This window comes from Gallinula chloropus, assembly GCF_964237585.1.
Source record: "Gallinula chloropus genome assembly, chromosome: 15".
Lineage (NCBI taxonomy): Eukaryota > Metazoa > Chordata > Aves > Gruiformes > Rallidae > Gallinula > Gallinula chloropus.
Window position 1 is genome coordinate 15,341,622 of NC_140100.1, and position 19,612 is coordinate 15,361,233.

At 46.5% G+C, this 19,612-nt stretch overlaps 1 long non-coding RNA gene across 1 annotated transcript in view; it reads left to right on the plus strand.

Annotated features, from left to right (window-relative positions):
• Nucleotides 1–15,608: 15,608 nt before the first annotated feature.
• Nucleotides 15,609–19,612, plus strand: part of LOC311197394 — a 34,570-nt gene continuing 30,566 nt past the window's right edge. The window contains exon 1 of the long non-coding RNA XR_014617632.1: nt 15,609–15,696. This is a non-coding gene — a long non-coding RNA (uncharacterized lncRNA). The remainder of the gene's footprint in view (nt 15,697–19,612) is intronic.

A 19,612-nucleotide genomic window follows, 5' to 3' on the forward strand; every position in this document is an offset into this window, starting at 1 on the left:
TGTATTAATTCCATAGCTAGGTTATTGGTGCTAGAAGGAATGCATGTGAATTTTATGTATCTTCAATAGAGAATCAAGCAGAACTAGTACAAAGTTACATGTTTCAGTTTAAGAGCTTTAATGCTGTGGTATTTCAGTAGAGCAGAGTTGACCTTTGCTGCTTTTTGGATATGCAAGTTTGTTTCTTTTCCCTTAAAGCAAGATCCTCACATTGATCTGCTTTCTAATCTCTGCTCTTACGCTCTCAGAATTCTAGTGAGGAGACTGTAGGAGCTACACCAATTCAAATCTGACCACTTGTACTGTCAGACAGGTCTAGAATGTATGCAGAAACTAAGTACTGTAATTCAAAAATTAAAAAAAAAATCTACAGCTACATTTGTAGCTTAATTGGTTCATAAAAATTTAACCTTCTCATAAATGCTGCTTTTGAGCAGCATTATTTCATGCAAAATACTAGCTAAAAGGCACATTAGCAGCACAATTCTGACCTAAGCTCTTCCACACCAGATTTCGGTCTTAAACAAGTGAGGAATTTATTGCACTGAGGTTTAGATATATCCTGTTTCACATGGCTAGCAATTGTACTGCTATAAAATGTAAAATACCAGAATTCCCTAGAAAAATCTTGATTCATTCAGCGTGACAGCCATTTGCATGAATATACAGATCTTGCATATCCTCATATCAACAACTTCACGTGAACAGTCTATCACTGTGTAACTTCAGCTGAATTTCCCGGCCTCTTTGAAATATTCAAATTGACTCAGTCTGAGTAGGCCAGCACTTAAAATTAATCTGACAACAATGGTAATGTGACCACAGTGTGAATGTCTAGAAGACTGTGTGTAACTTAATCAGGTGATTAGCTGGCATAAAATGTCTAAACAATGACAGATACATTTACACCAACTGAGAGGATGCTCCTGTATGTACTTTGTGTGTGTCTGCTCTATGCATGAGCCACTATATAAATTATATTGTGTGAGTGTAATGTGTTTCATTCAGTCTGAAATGTATGTTCAGTATATTCAGAATTACAAGAAAATTCATCTTATCTACTAGCAAATTTTCTAGCACTTGCTAGAATCCCCTGAGGAAAGCACAGCTACACTATTTTAAAATAAAAATTATGGCTAGGTTCTTTAGGATAGTGATACCAAAACGTAACTAGTACTATGAACTTAAACAGCTTTTACCAATCTCAGAGTTATAGCACCTTACTTACATGTTCTACAACTTATGTCAGTACAACACCCACTAATCTTTAAACCGATTCATAGGTACAGACTGTACACATGTAGACACAGAACCACACACATGTAAAAAACCAGCTAGTTGAAGGGGTACATTAAAACTGAACACTATGTGAGAATAAAAAACTGAGGAGGGGCTTGACAATACAAATGTTACTGGTGTTTGTATGATGTTTTCAAGGTTTAAGCTGCCTCTCTTTTCCTAGGCACTTGCTGCCTTTTCTCCCAATTCACTTGTATTGAGTGACAGCTCTGAAATATAACTTTTCCTTGGGCTTTGTCTGGAGAGGAAAAACACCACCAACAGTTAGAAAACTTTTTCTTCCACTTAACTTTCAGTATGATAATATTTTCTATCCACTTTTTATTGCTGAAGACAAATGTTAAAGTTAGATGATGATGATGATGATGATTATTATTATTATTTAAAGTCTATAGTAGCCTTCTGCTAAGTGCAACAGTAGTTTACTACTAAGTTTAATGTCCACTGTAAGAGCGATAATGTACTGGTTTCTTTTGCAGAACAAAGTGACAACCAAAAGCGGGACTTTGTGGGCCAGTTGGATAAAACATAAGCTCATCTCGCCCCCAAAACCCCGACTCTGGAACCACAACCTTCTGAGACTCAATTTGTAAGTATCTTTGTAAGATATGCCAAATCAACTGAGAGAATCACTGCTTATAAAGTGGGTAATTTTTGGACTAATAAAAGAGCACATGGTAGCCAAGTCACAGTACACACTTCTTCACTTTCTGAACAACAGGAATTGCTAACAGGTACTATTTGGTTTTATTCCCATCTTATGATTTGTTAAGTAGGTAAGCAGCACCTTCTATAAGTGTCTATTAAATGTCACAGAACTCCTCCAGAATAACATTTATTAGACCCAGCACTGAAAATATCTATTTAGGTTTCTCCTCAAAATGAGTAAGAGCTTATTTGCTTATCTGTTCCAGTGTATTTCAACCTAAGTTGACACGACAGAGATGTCTGTCATTAATCTATTTTTTTTTCATCTGTACACTAAACTAGAAAATATTTTCACTTTCCTTGAAGCGGGTGTTTTCCCACTAAAAGTGGTAGTTTCAAGTAATCAATTGTGTGTCTAAATCTTGCTCCTCTTAGCATTATGTGTCTTAAGAACTCCTTTCAAAGATGAGAGGAAAAGTAGAGATCTGTGAGCAAAAGGAAAATGCTTTCTAAACCCTCAGTTTATAATTCCAGCAGAACTTCTAAATAAAATCCAAGTTTAAAAGCATTATAGTTTACACTTGGGATGACCGAAGCAGGTAAATGCTGTCAGAAGAAACTAATTCCTGCGCTCAGAAAGCCTCTGCCACATGGATCCCGGTATCGATAATGGCAACACGGAGCCAAAGAACGCCGCCCCAGCCCGACCGCTGAGTAACCAGCGAAAACGCGGAGAAGTTGATGGAAATTCTGGCCAAGCAGAAATGTCAGTGGAATATACGGCCTGTAGAAAGAGGCACGGCCCGACTCCTGCCGGCTGCGGCGATGACCGTTTGTGGTGTGTAGGAGCCTCCCCACCGTTGCGCTTATCAGAGGAGACCTATCGGCACCTATCGGCACGCGGCGCTCGTCGGTCCCAGAAGCCGCCTCGGGGCTGCAGGACGGGACCGGCAGGTCGGACACCCGGGAGCAGCGAGCACCTGTGGCTCCCGAGGGCGCCCGGCACGGCGGCAAACCGGCCCCGCTCCTTCCCCGCACGGCAGCGGAGCCGGGCGGGCCCCGGCCTCGCCTCCCGTGGGCGCCCCCTCCGCGGCCTGCGGCAGGTGGGCACGTGCCGCCGCGCCGCGCCGGGAGGCGGCCGGGGACGCGCGGCTGCGCGCCGCCCTCCATCCCCATCCCCATCCCCATCCTCATCCCAAACCCCATCCCCACCCCCGGGCGGCGCGAGGCGCCTTTCCGCGGCCCCGATGCCTCGGCCGGCGCCCGCCCAGGTGTCCGCCTGGCGCGGAGCGACGCGGAGCCGCCCCATCCCCGCGGCAGGGCGCGGTCCCGGCTGCCCGCGCCGGCGGAGCGGGGCGGTGGCCCCACCTACGGGCCTCGGAGGCGGCGGGGACGTGCGCGGGGCCACGCTCCTCTCGGCGGGCAGCGCAATGGCGGGGGGGCGCGGAAGGAGAGCGCAACTTACCGCCTGTCGGTCCCGCCGGCGGTGCCCCCGCACGCCGTGAAGAAACAGACGCCCGGAGCGCGCCGGGATCCCGAGGAGAGGGCACCGCTCGCCTGGCAGGTTCCCGTTCCCGAAAGGAGGCAGCTCCGAGCCGGCTCCTTCCGTTGGCAAAATCCTGACTCATTACATAAAAAGATCGCCCTGCCAGGCGCCCAGAAACATTTCTTCATCACGGTCACGCCACAAGCTAAACAAGAGGCCACATCAAGGGGAGGGGGAGAGGGGAAAGCGGAGGCGAAACAGAAAAAATCCAGAAGGTGTGGGGGGATTTTCCTTAAAATCCTCTTCCTCTGAAAAAAAAAGGGGGAGGAAAAAAGTGCCGAGGGGGGGAAAAGAGCAGCCACCGGGAAATAACTAGAGAAGATTCACTCATTGTTGCCACAAAGACACCTCTTCCCACTCCCTCTCCATGCTCGTTCCTCCGACAGTGCTACAAAGACGTGCAGCCTGCGCCGGGAGTTGCTGAGCCCGAGCCGGGAGCTCCGCAACTCGGCAAGGGCCGTGCCAGGACACCCGGGGCGCGGAGTCCCCGGGGTGTGGGGGGGGTGCTGGGGCCAGGACCCTTCCGAAAGCTTTGCTTGTTTTTTGTTGGTCTTTTTTTTTTTTTCCTAGAAACTACCTCCAAATATAGTAACAGGGAAGGGGCATTCCTAGAAATTCGGGAGACGTCAGAAAGGGAAGATCTGTGAAATTCAGCTTCACTTCCTGCAGAGGGCTCCTAGCACAGGAAAAAACCCACCACAGACCAACAAAAACCACAAACCTCCAGCAGTAGAGTGCTTTTCATGCTTCTCTCATCAGATAATGGTTAAAAAAAAAGAAAGATGATAACAACTCACATTGATATGATCTAGGAGTTTCCTTTGGAAAGAAAGCTAATTAGTAGCCCCCTTTCCTCATTTTCTACTAATGTTTATAGATGTCTATCTCCTGTATTTACTTTTCCCCATGTACTCATATCTGACCTATGTGCACAGTCCTCCCATGTATCACAGGAAGGCTAATTAATGTTTGTGTTATTTTAAACAGGCTTTGCAGGTTGCATCTTTGACTACACTGATGTGAATGCTTCAAGTTACTCCTGTAGATGTGTGCAGTATCGCTACTTGCATGAATGGGAATTTGTAAGTTGGCATTTATTTAAAAGCCCAAATACTAAGGACTGCTGACCACTGTCAGTCCCTGTTGACTTAACCATATCTTAGGCTATTAATTAATTCTGATAAGCAATTTGCAGGATCAGGCCCTGACTGGCAAAGAAAAGTAAGTTGGGACATGCAGCAGACCTGCACACTGGCATGAGCCACTGTTATTCATAGAATCATAGAACCACAGAATACCCTGAGCTGGAAGGGACCTGTGAGGACCATGGAGTCCAGCTGCTGGCTCCACACAGGCCCAGCCCAGTCAGAGCTGCACTGAGCGCATCGTCCAGACGCCTCTTGCCCTCAGCCCAGCTCAGGGCTGTGAGCCCTTCCCTGGGGAGCCTGTGCCAGTGCCCAACCTCCCTCTCAGTACAGAACCTCTTCCTAACAGCCAACCTAACCCTCCCCTGTCAGAGATTCATGCCATTCCCTCGGGTTCTATCCTTGGTTGCCAAAGAGAGGAGATTGGCACCTGCCCCCTCGCTCCCCTCGGCAGGCAGCCACAGACTGCCATGAGGTGTCCCATAAACCTCCTCTTCTCCAGGCTGAACAAACCCAGGGTCTTCAGCCTCTCCTCCTCTGGACACTCTTCAGTAGTTTTGTGTCCCTCTTGTGGTGCCTAGAACTGCACCCAGGACTCGAGATGAGGCCACCCCAGTGTAGTGCAGAGCAGGCCAATCCCCTTCCTGAAATCACCTCCCTTCCTCATGTGTCTCCTAATCTGTGTATTTGGTTTGTGGTTGTGTCTAACACCCAGTCCTTCTTTAGGCATAGCTTTTTAAAAATCACTATTTGATACATTTCATAGGAAACAGGAATGAGTGTTTGCAAAGCAGTAACAGATGAAGATGTTATTATATGCTATTAATTATGTAAAGATGCCCTGCATTTGAAATAAAAAATTATTTATCCAGGACTAGGAAGGATTACAATAAAAAAAAAAGACAATAGCCAGCATTTGAGGAAAGGCAGTAGATCTCAGTATGTGCAACTCTTGCAGGTTAATTGAATTTCCATGATGAAATTCCCCTCAGCCACATGAAATCCTTGTATTTGTTCTTTGAATTTCATTATGACCTGCAGAGTCTTTGCTGTCCCCAAATCAAATGTAATAAAAATATTGGAGTCTGGCTTTACCTCAGTGTTTCATAAACATTCACACTGAATCAAAACTAACTTACAGACACCTTGTCTGCAGTTTTGAAGGGGAATTAGCTGAGTTCACTTGAGAATCCTGTCTGCTTTGACACCAGAGCATGTTTTAAGTGTTACTGCAGTGCTCAATAAACTCTTGCTTCAGAATACAGCCCTACTTTCAGGGAGGTGCTCTCACAATGTTTCATTGGCAATAATGCCTGGTTAGAAGTACATTTATTTTAAGTAATCTCTTGGAATTCAAAACAGCTCTACTTAACTGCAAAAAGCCCTTTTTAAGCTGGCTGGCTTATTTGTGGCATACTGCTCTACTCTGCCTGTCACTCGAATTTCCTGAGTGAAAAAGTGAATGGCAGCCTCGAGTTCGGGATCTTTTGATCACTAAAAGAAATGCATGTACTGTCCTCTGTTGGTCATACTGGTTGTCACATGTAAAATTCAATTAACTCAAGAAGGGCAGCAAGAGACTTAAAAATGACAAGAATGGTGAATATAAATTCAATTTGCATCAACTTCCACTTTCACCAATAACTGTATCGTAGCAGAATTTTCTAAATAATTCCTAAAAAATGAGGCACTGGTGGATACTGGAAGCAGGATAAAGGAGAGGACTCATTTCACATGACTCCATACTACAGCATCTGCCCTGGGATCCAGCCCTATTGGACTCTGGCTGCAGTTTCAACTCCTTGCCATGGCTTCCCTGCATGCTGGGTGCCAGAGGGGGCTGCAGCCTGCCTTTGGCTCCAGGGCTGACCCGGAGAGCTGCAGTGCTGCCAAGCACACTGTGAGAGGACGTTTGTAGCTTAAATTTCATGTCACACGCTCTGGTCAGGCCTACATGTGCCAGTTTGGATAGTTTGTGCTCATGTGTGATGACTTACATGATGTGATGTCAGCCATGCAGCTTCTTGCCGCACTACAACTATGACAGCCCAGGCTTTGCTGGGTGCACATAATGCCAGTTCCCACTTCAACCACTCATGGTATCCTTCTGCGAGTCATGATGGGTTGAAACACTCTGCCTCCCTCTCAGTGTGGCCGAGCAGCAATGATGTGTCCATCCTGGGGCCTGATTTCAAGAAGAATGTGTAGCAACTGTGTGGTGTGTTAATTATTTCTACATCTCAACTGCTACCAGAGTTGCCAGCCTCTGCTCTGCACTAGCTTGTCTTACTGTGATTTCAGAATTTTCTAATTACAAAATTCATTTCGAGTAAATAGCCCTAAGACATGTCTTAAAAGCATTATCATACTAATAATTTAGCAATGTTACTTAGAAAAATGCTAAGTTCTGCCTGCAAACTGTGGAAAAACTGGTTCTAGATTATCCTGTTTCTCTTTGTATCATGTAACAGGTCGCAAACCATTACTATGTGGGTGAGACACAGCCATAGTACACCTGGCTTCATCTTATGAACAAACTTCTAGAAAACAGTCAAGAATTCATGAAAGCATTACTCACCACAGGCAGGGTGGCTCCTTTCCAGGTTTATCCCCAAGGTTGGAGTAACCAAGAGCAGTATTTGTCAGGTACCTGTTCTGTCCTTGAGTTTATGTTTAGTTTTGAAAACCCCCTTATGGAAGCAGCTTCATGGACACCTCCATCCTTCACATCCACGAGTAAAAATAACTACAAAAGCAGAAATCAATTCAGAACATTTTGGGTTATGGTTTTGCATGTACTCTGTGCTAAAACTGTCACTGCTCACAATCACTGATTTTTCTTCTCTCTAGGGAGATTGGACAGTATTATCATCCATTTCATACAAAAAATTTCAAGTGTGAAAATGAGCTGGAAAGCAAGCAGTATGATGTCCTTTGTACTGACACTTCACCAAAGTTATGCCTAATTTGCTAAAGAACAGGTCTGTGGACTGTGATACTGACAGTAAACTCTCAGTGAAATGATGTATTTTAATTAAATGTCATTAATAGCATCAGATAATCCTTGTAACACTAAATCTACACAAGAAAGCGTAGTGATCTTGGTAGCTGCAGGCTGTGGAGAACATCTCTTCACACAAGAGTTGTCAGAGGCTCCACTTGTTCCTCACAGGACGAATGTGCTCGTGCTGGACGTTTGGCATGTTTTGAAGTGAGTGCTGCTGCAGCTGATAAACCTCCCAAGGAGGTAGTTGGAGTGCTTCCTGGCACACCAAAGCCCTCAGAGCCTGGATGCCAGGGGCTGCTTGTGGGCTGCCTGGAGAGGTTTCAGGCCAGATATGTCTTTCAGTCCTGGCTCCTTTGGTTTGGGAGCCATTGCTGGATGTTTGGCATGGTTTGAATTGAAGGCATACCTGTTTTTTTTCTTGCATTTTTATCACTTTACTTAGTATTTTTTTCTGTGAAGTTTAACGCTCTCTTTAGTATTTTCTGTCCATAATTTAGTAAAGTTATAGGTATTTACATACTTGGCTGAATCATCAACATAAATATTCGTCAGGGAATGTTTTCAGCAAGATTCCCTTTCTCCATTCAGCATCCCACCTGTGATACACCACTCATGTCAGCAGAGCCACACCTGCTCCTCCAGCTGCTTTTAATCCCTCTGCAGGCAACATCCTCCCCTTTCCCAAGGGACTGTGGGAAGGGCAGTGGGTGGGACCTGAGGTATATAAGGCACCAACCTGCCTATGGGAGCTCATTTTGCTTTGGGTCTCCTGTCAGAGGGTTCTGCTTTCCATGCTGCAGTTAAGTGTTGGAGGTGCTGCTCTCATCTTGGTTCCTGCCTTTAAGGTAAGGGCTTTACTAAGGGTTGCACAGCTAGTGAGGTGTGACATGCATCACCCATGGGAGTGATGGTTTGTCACAGGCATAAGAGTCAATTGGCATCTCCTGGGTGGTGGGGGCCACAAGCCATGACTGCTAGCTCATGCCTTTGAGATAAGCAGGGGACCTGAATAGCCTGTCCCTTTTGAGAGGGGTAGGGTTTAGAGCTCGGGGTGACACATGCAATGCTGTTCTGTTTTTCTGCTTGTCTTTATCACAGAGGCTGGACTAATGTGGCAACTACAGGAACGTCCCATTTGGCCTATGGAGGGATGTGCTGCGTTCCTCGAGGATGGAGATAGATCCTCAGCGGTCTGAGAGCTAAGTGGAGGGACCAGGGCTGGGGAGGGAGCAGGAGGAGAAGGGTGGGGCAGAGGTGGTGGCATGAAAGTTCATGTAGGAAAAGGGGCTGTCCATGAGCGGTCCCCTTTGGGCAGGCGGGTTACTCACCAGCACGACATTGGGGGGGGGGCAGGCCAGGCAGGTCTAGCTCTTGTCTGTGTGTGCTTGTTGTGTGGCATCTTCTGTGTCTTAGTCCTTCTCTGGGTGTCGGCATCCTCTTTGTGCTCAGAGGAGTGCAACATGCCCCTCAGGTGTGGTCTCTAGGGTCTCAAATGGCCACACTCGCTCCCAGGTGTGGTGCCAATTGGGCTCTTTGCTCACTTAGCAAGCTTGTGGTGCAGTTCACCCTCACGTCTCAGAAGCTTCCAGTCAGTCTCGTCTTGTGGCACAATCACTGGCTCTGTCGGTAGCCGTACTCTCAGGCCATCTCTCTTCCTGGTCTGAGGCTTCTTCCCTGCATCTCAGCCCTTCTCTGGGTGTCAGCATCCTCCATATGCTCAAAGGGGCACAGCGTGCCTCTCGGGCACAGTCTCTAGGGTGTCAAACACCCCTGTTCACTCATCACCATGGCGCCTGTGAGGTGGTTCTCAATTTGCCTAGCAAGCTCACAGCACAGTCTGTGCTTGCATCTCAGATGTTTCTGGTTGGTCTTCTCTTATGGTGTCATTGCAGGCTCTGTCAGGAGCTGGCCTCTCTAGTCACCCATTGTCACGCTTGAGGATTTTCCCAGCATCTTTCCATCGTTAGGCCTTGAAGGTGGGCTTCTTGCACATCCATCATCACAATTTTGACAGCAAGTCCTTCCACCATGCTATTCCAGTTGTCTGTGGCAACTCTTCTGGGGTTGCCATAGAGCTTCCTCCTGTCCCCACCTCTGTAGTGTTGCTTGATGGTGTCTCCTGTCTGGGAGCCCTTGTCAAAAGTTTTGTGTCATCTTGGAGTTGCAGTGTCTGTGGCTTCTGTGTTGTGTTCTGCGTGTGTGTTTGGCAGGGGGCTGCGGAATTGGGGTGAGGTGACAGGGCAGTAAGAGTCCAGGGTTGGCGTGCAGGCTTCTGCCCAGGAGGCTTTGGTGAAGGTGGTACCCTTGGCAGGGTGTTATAGGCCAGGCCTGAGCCTTGGTGCAGCCACCTGTAAGTGGCACAGGCCAGGTGAGCGATGGGTCAAGGTAAGGTCATGGAAGGTGGGAACCGGTTTCAGGTGCTCTCTTGGCCTGTGTCCCTTCCAGGCCCTGGAGGTGGTGGCAGGACATGGCCATGGTGCACCAAGAAAGCAAGGTGATGTTGTCTGTGTTGGCACCTTGGAAGCAGAGGAGTGGTGGAGGTGAGCTGGTGTAACAGCCAGGCACTGGGCATGAGGCAACTCTGGGAGCAGTTATTTTTTGCAAGGGTAAAAGTAATTTTGGATCTCTGGGGGTGGTAGGTGCCACATGCCATGAGTGCCAGCACATCTCTCTTGAATGAGTGGGTCTGTGGAATGCCACCACTGGGTGCAGCAGGTAGGGCAGTTCCACCCTTTGCTATGCTTGTGTAGGTTGCAGTGTTAGGTTCTGCACTATAACTTAGATCTCTTGTTGGATCTTTGTTTGCAGATTAGACCTCTTGAGTCTTAGGACTAGATCTAGGACTGGTAATAGAGGAGGTCAAGAAGGGGGTGGGGGTGGGGGGAGATAAGATGGGGAGGCAGGAGGACAAACAAGAGGGAAGGGCACAGGGGAGAAAGAGAAAGGAAAGGGGAAGAGAGTGAGGGACGCACTAAGACAAGGGCAGAAAGCAAGAGAGGGGACAAAGAGGAAGCCAGGAGGAAAACCACATCAGAACAAACAAGGAGGGGCAGGGAGGAGAGACCAGAGAGATAGATAAACCGGGCAGAGAGAGGGAACCAAACAGCTGGAGGGGCAGAAACAGAGATAAAGAGGGGGAGAGACAGAGGACTGTGATACAGAGTGAGAGAGAGCAGGGCAGAAACAGTGTGACCAAAGGGTGGGGTGGTGCTACAGACAGACTGAGAAACAAACAGTAGTAAGAGAGAGAGACAGGCAAAGACAAGAGACTGAGAGGGAGGGGGGAGACAACTAAGGGCCTGAAAGACAAGGAGACAAAGACAGAGGGCTCTGAGAACAACAGACAAACACAACAGGCAGAGAGAGACAGACAGCCAAAGACAACAGGGGAAAGAAACTAACAGATACATACAAATGATGGAGAGACAGACAAGGGATGGGAACAGAGGAAGACAGATATACACAGGGAGAGGACAAGAGAGTCTAACTCAGACTACTCAGAATAAACCACCAAAGCCACACAAAACTGACACTGAACACAAAGCACAAAACACTTTATACTTTTATGATCATCATATCTTTATTGTTTAAATTTTATACATGATAGTGTTTAGAAGCCTAAGAGTCTCTTTACTGTCATATCCCATGCTGCTAAAACACACATGCACATCAACATACCATTTTTTGTTGGCCAACATGTGATTTTCCTTGAAGTAGAAATATTCTCATACAAACTGACATCACTGAAGGGGTCTGTGAGGGCCAAAGAATCACAGAATAACAAGGTTGGAAGAGACCTTTGAAGATCGAGTCCAACCATTCTCATCCTATGCTAAACCATACCTCATCTGCCCCTGTTTTTGAACACATCCAGGGAAGGTGACTCAGCCCCTCCCTGGGCAGCCTGTTCCAGCCCTGACAACTCTTTCAGTAAAAAATTTTTCTAATATCCAATCTAAACCTGCCCTGGCACAGCTTCATGCCAGTTCCCCTTGTTCTATCTTCTGTCACCTGGCTGAAGAGACCATCACCCACCTCTCTACAACCTCCCTTCTGGTAGTTGTAGGTGGTGATAAGGTCTCCCCTCAGCTTCCTCTTCTCCAGGCTAAACACCCCCAGCTCCCTCAGCTGTTCCTCATATGATCTGCTCTCCAGCCCCTTCCCCAGCCTGGTTGCCCTTCTCTGGACTTGCTCAAGGACCTCAATGTCCTTTTTACAGTGGGGAGCCCAGAACTCAACACAGTACTCAAGGTGTGGCCTTACCTTGTAGTCACAATTACCTCCCTAGACCTACTGGCCACACTTTTTGATACAAGCCAAGATGCCATTGGCCTTCTTGGCTGCCCAGGCACATTGCTGTCAACCAACACCCCCAGGTTCTCCTCTTGCTGACAGCTCTCCAGCCAGTCTCCCTCAAGTCTGTAGTGTTGCAGGGGGTTGTTCTGTCCCATGTGCAGCACTCTGCACTTGGCCATGTTAAACTTGATCCTGTTGGTCTCAGCCCATTGATCCAGCCTGTTCAGGTCCCTCTGAAGAGCCTCCCTGCCCTCAGGCAGATGAACACTTCCTCCTAGTTTAGTGTCCTCTGCAAACTTAATAAGGGAACATTCAATCCCTTCATCCAGGTCATTGATGAAGATGTTGAACAGAACTGGATCCATTCACCCTTTGAGCCCATCCAGCCAGTGTTTAACCCAGCTGAGGGTCCACCTGTCCAGCCCAGTGGCTGCCAGTTTCTCAGTCAGAATGCTGTGAGAAACCATGTCAAAGGCTTTACTGAAGTCCAGGTAGACACATCCACAGCCTTCCCCTTGTCCATTAAGCGGGTCACCTTGTCACAGAAGGTGATCAGGTTAGTTTGACAGGATCTACCTTTTGTAGAGAGGGGCCCTTTTTGAAAATTGACAACCAAAGGGGGCACTCTAGCAACATTTGCTGCTGAAGGTGCCAAAGGGTGCCCAACAGCCGCACCAGAGGCCCTCTGGCAAAACTGGCTGCAGAAGGGGCCAAATTTTAACTTCTCGCAAGTGCTTCCTGGTTACAGGTGACAGTGCTCACAAACACATACAGATTGGCATTGTACTCTTTCTTGAACCTTGCTCATTGTTTCCCTTTAGGCAGCCTTATTGTGCCTCAAACTCCAATTTGCTCTTTCTTTTTTCCCCCTGAGAAACAGCCCCTCTTCCTACATGAACTTTCATGCTGCTGCCTTTGCCCCACCCTTATCCCCTTCTCCTCCTGCTCCATCCACTTAGCTCTCAGACCACTGGGGATCTATCTCCATCCTTAAGGAACACAGCACATCCCTCTGTAGGCCAAATGGGATGTTCCTGTAGTTGCCTTGTTATTCTTCAGCCTCTGTGATAAAGACAAGCAGAAAAACAGAATAGCACCGTCAGTCAGCACCTCATATGTCACTCCAAGCTCTAAACCCTACCCCTCTCAATAGGGGCAGGTTGGTGCCTTATATACCTCAGGTCCCACCCACTGCCCTTCCCACAGTCCCTTGGGAAAGGGGAGGATGTTGCCTGCAGAAGGATTAAAAGCAGCTGGAGGAGCAGGTGAGGCTCTGCTGGCATGAGTGGTGTATCACAGTGCTGGCTCCTTTGCTTTGGGAGCTCTTGCTGGACGTTTGGTGTGTTTTGAAGTGAGTGCTGCTGCAGCTGAGAGAAGCACCTAGGGAGCTAGTTGGAGTGTTCCCTGGCAAATGAGAGCCCTCAGAGCCTGGATGCCAGGGGCTGCTTGTGGGCTGCCTGGGGAGGTTTCAGGCCAGCCATGTCTTTCAGTCCTGGCTCCTTTAGCTTGGGCACGTGCTTGCTCTGAGCCGCCATGTTCGCGGCTTCCCGCCCTTCCCTGCACGTCCGCGAGCCCCCTCTGCCTCTGCGCCGTCCCCCTGAGCCGGAGCGTCTCTCGTTTGACCCAAGGGACGTGGTCCGAAGAACGGTTCTGTTGTTGCAAAATAGCGGTTCTGGAGGCAGCCACGTCGCGAGGTAGGGAGAGGCGGAGGAGCGCGCAGCCGGCGGGCCCGCCCGCCCTGGCGGGGAGAGGGACAAGGCCGGACCGCGGCCATTTGCGCTCGGCACGCGGCAGTAGAGCGCCGCCACGGGCTGCACCCGGCAGAGTCGCTGCCCGACCAGAGCGGGGTGGGCAGGAGGTGTCTCCGTTCGCCCTGGCTGCCCGGGCGGGCGGAGTCCGGACTCCCACGGGGCGGCCGCACCGCCTTCCCCTAAAAAGGATCGGGGAGACTTCCCAGCGGCGACAAAGCGCCGAGGCACGGACGGGGTTCGAACCCGTGATCTTCGGTTTACGAGACCGACGCCTTACCACTTGGCCACCGCGCCTGCGTTAACTGGCCTGCCCGGTGCCGTTCTATCCCTGGCGCCGCTCCCGCGCGGCGGCCCCGCCGGCACCTGGCGGCCTCAGGCGCGGAGGGAGCGCCGGTCCGGTGCCGCGGCAGGTGTGTGCTGAAGCAGCGGTGTTTGTAGGAGGGAGATGCGCTCTCTCCGTGGGGGCGGCGAGGAACAGCCCCCTTTGTCTGAGAAGGCGTCCCGGGTCGGCCTCACCCAGGCGCCGGGGCCCCGGCGCTCCCGCCTCACAGGGCGATCGGGCCGGGCGCGGGCCCCAGGGCCGAGGGGGGCCTCCCGGTTGAAGGCGCCGTTGTGTTGTGCGGCGGCTGGCGGGGGCAGGCGGGGGGCTGCTTACCAGAAGAGGGCGCTCCTGCCTTGCGGTGGTGCTCAGGCCCGCGAGCGGCCGGGCGGGCGGGCAGCTCAGCTGTCCTCAGCCGGTGAGAGGCGCGAAGCGTTCGGGCAGTTAAACGGTACCGAACTTGTTAACGGCCCGGTGCTTGTCCCCCTGCGCAAACTGAGTGTTGCGAAGTGCAGTGGCGATACTCAAATACTTACTCTCCTAGGTTCGGTCTCCTAGATACCTACAGAAGTGATCTGGAAACAGCTTCTAGTTGTGGCGATCCCTTTAGGCTGCCTGTGAAACCTGCCGGGCGCGCTCCTTTACCCGCCGCGCTTATCAGCTGCGGCTCGTCATGGCGGGTCCTGCGTCGGTGTTTACTGGTGGCTCGGTGCCGTCCTGAGGGGAGAAGTAATTTCACGACAGGAAGAACTGCGTGTGGGATTCATAGGAGCTGTTAGCTTCAGAAACACCACGTTTTTAAATGAACGCTTCAGTTGCTGCCAGAAATGGTATTTTATGGTGAAGCAGCTCCTAATGCTCCAGGTCTTCCTTAACTGTGGGGAGATGGAACGCTCGATTTGAAATCATAAAGGTCTTCTGAGAGGAAATTCTTCATTTGGTTTAAAAAACATTGCCTAGTCTGTGAGCCTAGCTTCCTCAATGCTAGATACCTGAGCAAAGTGCTGTTTGCGAGCTGGCTTAGCAAAGCAATAGTTTTTATACCTAAAAATACAAATCTGATTTATAAGGTGCAATTACCTGTGGTTTCTTTTGATGTCTGGATACTTTTGCTTGAAAATATCTTTTATGTTGTTTGAGCTCTGTGAAAGTCCTTATTCTTTATGCTGAATCCTTCTCATGCAGTGTTCTCTTCTGACAAAGCCTTTTTTTAAAACATAACATAGATTTCCTAAAGGAAAGCCTTCAGTAGACTCCAGTGCTGAAAAGATAATGTCAGAGATTTTGTTGAAAGAAGGTTATCACCAGGCTTTTTTTCCTTCTTTCCTTAAGCCTCATGCTTAGGTATTGCATTAGGAGAGGGCTTTGATGCTAATGTATAAAACTAGGCCTTTCTCCACATCTCCCTGACTCTCCCAAGGAGCCACAGGGGAACAGTCACATTTATGCAGAATTTGTGCAATTGTATAACTGAGTTTATAAAGCTTTGCTATGGGGTTGCTGGAATGTTCCTCAATTATTTAAGCTTAGACTTTGACCTAGCTTTATGGAAGGATGTTTCTGTTCACTATTTTTATTTCTTATCAACAGCAGTTGTCTTGGAGGGATTCAAGAATGATGCAGTGTTATGGTAGAGTGGCCCCACCGTCGTTATTTTGAAAAGAAGACTGGAGACTCATCTTCAGGTAACTTATCTAAGGGAAAATATTTCTCAGCTACTCTGTACACTTATGGATACACAAAGGGGAAAAACCCACCAAAACTCAACCCCACAAACCTTTTAGCTGTTGCATCTCAGATGCTCCTCCAATTAGCTTCTTTGGTTCTTTTTTAGGGAGGTCTTGGTGGTGGTGTAAACCATAGTGTAGGGTGTGGGGAAATGTGCAGAATTCTTTGCTATCAAGGAGACATCTCTGACTTGAGACAGTACAGAACACACTAATAGGTAGGAGTGTACAGCATTTAATCTTGTACAGACTAAAGACGAATGTCATGATGGCCATTTGTAGAACTTGGTTTAATATATTCAGGTTTTATTGCAAACCAAGGTTTAGCTTGTGGAGGAAATTAATTCAGCATAATTTCAAGTTTCATCAGTCATTGTGTTGGTGTTGACATCATAATACAAACACAGATTTGGGGGAAGAAGTATTATGTGTTTATTTTTCTTGGTCTTTGTGAAACAATCAGCTTCCCAAATTGCCAGCTGGCACTGAAACGTGTGTTTTGTCTCTGATATATTCAACTATAAGTTCTGTAATGCACAAACACATAGTCAGAAAGGGCTGTGTTTGGTGTGTGATGCCTGAAGGTAAGTGTGGCATATATAGCCTACAAGCTTAGAATTGTTAAAGTTTTGTGAAATTTGAAGGGCATATTAGTGAGTTTTTTTAATTAAGGGTACTGCTTAACAGTTTTTGGGTGTTGTAATAATTGGCCACGCTCTGATGTTCTATGCTGATGACAGACTTGAATAAGGAAAGGGTGAGTGATCTAGTATGGGGACTGCCTCCACAAGAGGAAGTATAATAGTAAATATGTAAAAGATGCTTTGTGCATATTGAACAGCTCATAGCTCAATCTTCTGAAAAATGCATAGAGGTGTTTCTAGATCACAAACTGAGCAGAATCCAAAATGTAAATATGAAATCCAATAGTCCAGCACATATTGAAAAACCTTGGAATTCAGGAAGGCCTTGAGTGAAAGTGGCTGTAATTTTATTCTAATCCTTTCTTTGCCTTACTGTAGTTGTGAAATATCCCTTAATTTCTCACAGAATAGCCTTTTCCTTTGTACTACTTTGAGGTTTTTTTTAACAAATTCTTTTGTACTGTTAGAGGATTACAGGTAGCCTCTAGTCAGAAAACTGTGACACACTTTTTACTTTCTTAAATTCCAGACTAGTACTGTACAGTATAAAAAAGAATCACAGTATTTTCGAGGTGATAAGACCACGTGAAACTTGTTTGGGATTTCTTTCTGTGTCTGGCAGTGCAACTCAGGTAGGAGCAGAAGGCAGCATTGCAAGGGGAAATACACCCTTAATCCGCAATGGTATTTTTCATAACTGTGTTACATTGCTCTGAGAGACCTTGAAAGCTCATTTGCTTAAGTGAATAAAATGTTGCATTTGACTCTCACAAATGAAGTAAAACTATCTGGGGAGTATTCAGTATATCCTACCCAACACCTCTCCCCTCACCCCCCCCACCCTCCCCCTGCCCCCAAAACAAAACTACTACTACCGCCCCCAAACTGAACTACTGTCTTGCAAAACCAAACCCTTCTCTCAAAGGGAAGAAAAAACTCTTCTAAGTTTTTTCTTTCTTCCTTTGTCACCCTGGCACTGTGAGTCAGAATACTGGAGCCCACCATCTCCCTTACTGTTGCTTCTATGCATGACTTTGATGTTGTAGCTTGTTCCTCTCTCTGCCAGCAAAAGGTGTGGACTAATCTAATAGAGATTATCCTTAAGAGAATTTTGCTAGTGACTTGACTCTCTGTGGTTGATAAAGAGATGTACTAGAATCACACTGTATTTTCCTGAGTCTTATCACATCATCTTGAGTTTTGATCATGTGTTTCGTTTTGTTGAGGATGGGTGTAAAGCAGTGCTTGTTGGCTGATCTCTTCAGTAACCCAGCACTGCTGTACAGTCAGTATGTACACTCTGTAATTGTAACGTCCTCTTCTCTGCTATACTTAAGAAGACTTTTTAAGTAAGGTATTTTGCTTGTGAAAAAGAAATGTCCAAAATGACTTAATACTGCTTTGCAGCCATTAATACTCTGTCAGTGCTTCTTAGGTTTGTGCAGTTAACAAGTGGCCACTCTCTGGGCAGCCCGGGGCAAGCACTCCCTTCCAAACTGCTCACCCTTTCTAAAGAGTTCTGTGGCTGGACAGGCACTCTGAGGAGCGTAGGCTTTTAAGACTGTGCTGAGCCCAAGACAGTAGTTTTTCAGTGAGCTAGTTAATTGCTCCCAGCAGGAGCAGCACATCATGAAAATACAGTTACAAATTACAAAATGAGGACTGTATCATTATGAGCTACAGAAACCTGTCACTGAATACAATTGCTTTAGTTTTTATGAAGCTACTTCATTGAACATGTATTGGAGAGTATCACAGGTTTTACCTGAAAGTTATATGAGAGAGTTACACTTGTGCATACAGTAGGGTTGGTTGATTTGTTTTAAATGACAAAAGTACTGAAAAGTCTGTGTTCTTACCCTACTTTTTCTTGAGAAAAGAATACCCCCCCCCCCCCCCCCCCCCCCCCCCCAAACAGGAAAGGAATTAATATAAAAGCATTTCTTCAAATAATAGGAAAAAAAAATATCTAAACCTAACCTTTGAGAGTTAAGGAAATCTCTATTCTTACATAATTTGTCTATGATTTTGAAGACATTGTGCTTTTAGTTTGTCTGAGTACACACTTCATTCTTAGAACATAGGCCAAACATTTCTGACTCATAGAAGTTAGAATTTTTGTTGTTATTAATAGTGTTTTTCTCTTAAGTAGTAACCATGGACAAAGGAACACAGTTTGCCTTTTTTATTTGAGACACTTAGCAAAAATGCTGAAATATCAAACATTTCCTCAGTAGCTACAATATTGCCACTATGTACAAAATATTTGATAACTGTAGTACACATATAAAAATACAGTATGCGTTACATATATACAGTACAATGTGCAAAACATATGGCATTCAACATATGGAATTGATTTTCGGGGTGCAAACAGCAAATACAAAGGCATCATGGTTTCTTATAGAAAGGCAATGCATTAACTGACGCCCTGATTGCCATCATTTGCATTTAGTAGAGTAGTGCGTAAATGAAGAGGGCCCTAGAGACAGGTGTCTGTCATCTTCTTTCCACAAAATGAGATGCTAAGACATAATAATGACTATGAAAAGAAGAGGAGAAACACCCACCAGGGTTAGCATTATATCTACTGCAAGCAGTACTGTGAAGAAAAATCCTATCTGGAAAAAGCCTGTGCTATTACTTAATACAAATTTCTCCAACAACAAAAACAAATCTGTACTGTTAAACATCAAAACCAGCTTTGAAAATATCTACATCATTAATTTTAAAAAAGTATGGATAATACTTTAGGGGGTTTAATTCCCTATGCTTCAAAATACAAAGCGCCTCCTTTGGCAACGTAAATGGCAATGCTTTGGTTGCTATTTAAAATTTTATTAAATTATTATAATTTATTTTAGGCTGTCTTTTGAATATATGAGCTGTATTTTTTTTTTTATAAAAATAGTGTGATTATATAGTTCTTAACCATTCCCTGCTTTTTATTGAGAATTTGCTCTCATTGCTAGAATGGTTTTTTTTGGCTAGATTTCTACAAATACATTTATGCACTTTTACCTTAAAATGTCTTTATATTAAGTATGGGACACAACAGAATAAGGTATGTGTCTCTTTGCGCTTTATTTCTAGTTTCTGGTACAAAACAAGTATTAGAGTTTTAATGGAGCTCTTTATTGGTCATGTATATACTACATGCAACTCCATTCCTCCTATCTCACGTGAAAAAGCTATCTGCAGTATGGTCTAGAAGTCATCAAAAGGCAATT